Genomic DNA, 4,372 nt, shown 5'->3' on the forward strand with positions numbered 1-4,372 from the left:
CTCTGTTCGGGCACGGTTCTCAGAATCGCGCTGGTGGAACGTTCGGGCGGCAAACCACCTCGTACGCTATGACGGCGCACGGCCCTTTGCTTCGGGTCGCGGCCGAACGTTCCCTCTCGTATAAGCACGATTCTCATAACCGTACCCGAATTAAATGCTATACTAATTAAATGCTACTAATCCACCAGCTCTCTCGGTATACTTCTCGGCCCGTGTCTCCTAGCCAAGCTCCGACGTTTCATTTATTGTTTACATAATCATTTTTACATAGGGGTTCAGACATACATTTTATACATTTCTTTCATTTAATACAATTTAGGATTAGACAGATTGGCGTAGATTATGGATTGGCGACCGCGGCCGAGCCCGGAGCAGTACGTCCGTAACAATATTTATACACAGAGTTTTGAACAATGACATTGACTGTACTGAACTTCTGTCCCTGAACATACCGTTGAGACGTATACGACATACAGTGCTATTCCACACGCTAAATTGTAAAACAAATGCAGCATCTAATTCGCCAATTAACCGAGCTCTTCATACTCTAAATAATATTTGTCTTAACTCTAACATTGACATTTTTTCGGATTCACTGCCCAAATTCAAACGTGGCATCATTTCAATAAATAATTTAAACTATTTCAATGCGCATACATACAGATACACACACACAAACACTCACATACATTACACACGTCACACACACACCTATAAACTGCACAAGTCACTTGGTAATTAAGGAATAAACATACCACTTAGCAGACATTACAAGGAAACATATCATAGGTACCTACACAACATGAAGTATCTTATTCCTGTATATTGTTTCATCTCTGTAAATCATGTACTGTTTGTTTCTATAATATAAAATAAAATAAAAAAGATAAATAACCTACAGACTAAAAATATTTTAAATTATAATGATTCCGCAAAGAAAAAATCCCATTTTAAATAAAAAAATAAATTTCACTACAGGTTAAAAATAAATCTATGGAAATGCGGAAAACTATGTCATGACTCGTATATCAATTACTTACACAGATGAATATTTTTATGTGTGCGGTGGTGTTATTATCTTAGCACTCATACTAAATGAAACAATCACTACCTACATACCAACACTATTCGTAGGAATTATTATTGTTGACAGTCTTAGTCCCTATTACTTGATAAATAACTATGCATATTTGGTTTAACTTTTAACCCAAGGAAATTTTCAATTATTAAGCTACGATTTATTTGATGAATTATTTTTGCTCATTAAAATAATTGCTCGATTAGAATAATAATTATAAATTAATCATTCCGGTGGATAAATTCGTGCGGTGATCATTTCGCGTAGTTAAGGTAAGTGACGCATATTTATGGGCAGTGCCTGGAACTTTACGGTGTGACCCAAACGGTTGCACTACATTTCCAAGACCGAGTTATGGACTTCCCGCAAAATGCTTGAAAAACTCCTTGACTCTTTGCAGAAGCTCTGTGATATATTTGCCCATGGAATATCTTAACAAACGGATTGCAATATTTAGAGCAAAGGCGTCCTAGTGCTGCACTTGATCTGCAGGTACTTCAATCGAAGATGTTCCGAAGAACTAAGGTTATTGATGTCTTGTCAGGAAACATTTTTGTCATATGAGAACAGGTCATTTCCACGACTCGTTCTTAAGTTCACGAAAGATTTTTTTGTTTTTAAAAAAACCGAAAAAACAGCAAAATATGTCACCGGAGACGAAAATTTCATGAACATTTCGAGCTAAAAATAAGTTCAGGAATCACTTCTTAAAGTTTGTAACTAACGTCCCTTGAAACCAGTATAAAGCTCTCGATACTATCTAGAACTTTTCTTACAGAAATTATAAATTATCGCAACTATTTTCATCGCGAAGTTAAAGTGAAAAACCATTGATTTATTACAAAATTAGATGAGACCTGAAGCGAAAAAATAGGTTTACTCTCCCAACGCTATAACTAAAACTACCGAATCCGTTCTATGTACACGCACCGCTTATCGCTGTCTAATAGTAAAACACGTTTCGACGAGATATTAGTAAGCAATAGCGCCAAATTGTAAAGCTCTATATGAAAAACACGTATTGTTATTAGAAAATTCCAGTTAATTAAATTAATTAATTAACTAAATTCAAAATAAAATTGCACCCTTTAAAAATAACAGAAATCTTAGACAAACGTCAATACTTCCTACTCCTAAATATAGGACAGTTCAACCATGAATATCTCGGAGTTAATTTTTTGAACTCATTACCAGAAAAAATTAGAAACATGAATGAACACAAGCCACCTTAAAAAGTATTCCGAACAGTTGAACTGAATCGTACCAAATATAAACCAATATAACAACACCCCCATACACACAAGCCCTGCTTATTTATGGGGGTACATCAAATACTAATATTATGTAATTAATAACTGTACTATATTGTGTAATTATATTATGTAATTGTTATATTATGTAATTCGTGTATCTTTTTTTTACTAATAAAAAAAAAAATAAAAATAAAATTATTTCGAAAAAAAATGTAAACTGGAAATAAAAAAAATATTTTTTTAAATATTTCAAAATCAAAATTCCAATCACATGGATGGATTATATTTGTTGGCCAAGGCGCTTTAGGGATAGATAACACTGATTTATGGGACTGGGAACAGATTATAAATTAATAATTATCGATAGTCGTTCGACGTAATTGTTTATATCTATTGTATTTACTGTTTGGGTCTTTCCCTTATCTTAGTCACAAAAAGAGATTGTCATCTTGAATCTGAGCAACGAACTATTTTAATTCATTAGGATTTTAAAAATAAGTGACGTGCACATTAATATTGCAAAGATCACAATCCCTATATATTGAAATATATATTTGTAACTTTATTACTATTACTACTTTTCATCACTATTTTTAATGTGATGTGTGACATCCAAAGCAGCGCAAGCACAGTATCTTATATTGTGAAATTAGCTACACATTTTTTTCTATTTTCGAACTTTGAAGTGAAATTTACTATTTTCAGCTCTTAACGCAATCAATTTCCATCAGGACCATATGACGAGGTTTTTTATTGTTTGTCATAAAATGTTCTTCAATTGTTCGGTAAGAAAATTCTGTTATAGAGGAATAGAAACCTAATAAGAGAAAAAAAGTATAATATTCGTATATCTATCGTTGATAATATTTTGTCTCGAGTGAAGCCGGTTAGTATTATTAGCATTCATCTGTTTTTTAATAACATAATTTTTTTTCTATTTCTCAATCAATATTAACATAAGGAGAGGAAATTAGTAAAGGCAAAATATAATATTTCAAATGTATTTCTATCCGGAAAACGATTAATGATATTCTTATATTTTTTTAAATTAATTAATACTTCACAGACTGCTCTCAAATGTTAAGTGTATAAATATACGTATCTCTGTTAAATCTACTCGACTCCACTATCTTTTTCTCTGTGACAATCATAGCACTAACTATTCATATCATTCACTATAAGCGCGGTCACCGAACTTCCAACACACGTAAAGACCTTTTCAATAAATTCAAAACCTCTAGGTCTTGCATCAAAGTACAAATAATTAGTTGTGAAAGACACTTATATATTTATTTCTGTATTATATTTATAACATGACTAGTATTTATGTACCTACTTGCTATTGTATTTCTGCTTGATGTAAAATTTCGACTTGTATTACTTTTATAAAAGTACTACGGGCACAAGGTTAAAGTAGGTACCACAATTTATAGATTATGCTCAAATTTTCAAGCTTTTAAACGTTATGAAAATTAGACAACTTTACGCTAAATCTGCAATCCTTCATCTCTTAAAACTCAAACACCATATCATCTTTAGTCCCAATCAACAATGATAACCAGACCTTCAACAAACCATAACTTAATGCCCTATTAAAATGTGACATCCACTGAAAAAGATATTTTAAGAACTCTGTGATCATACGCCAATATCATTGAAATCAACACAGAATAGACCATATAAGAGAATGTTATAAAAATAGTCTTAATAACACCAAGCCAAACGTGACGCAATAACTTTCCCATTAATTCTAATTATCAACTTTAGTTTTTGTCTTTCTTATAGTATTTTATAACATACTAGCATAACAAAATCAATTTATATAAATACTACCTACATCAAAAACACGTAAAAACTAGTTTTTCAAGTGAGGTGTATTATAGTGAAGGTATAAATATGATATATACTTTCGCTGTAATATAAATCATTTACCTTAGGTACAGATCTTTTTAACTTGACATTAATAATATTATACAAATTCAATAAATATACTCACCTGCCCATAAGTATATAAATGAAACATCTAATTGTTTCAGAGCCA

This window comes from Hesperophylax consimilis, chromosome 23, assembly GCF_061612785.1.
Source record: "Hesperophylax consimilis isolate HC1 chromosome 23, BYU_Hcon_1.0, whole genome shotgun sequence".
Taxonomy (NCBI): Eukaryota; Metazoa; Arthropoda; class Insecta; order Trichoptera; family Limnephilidae; genus Hesperophylax; species Hesperophylax consimilis.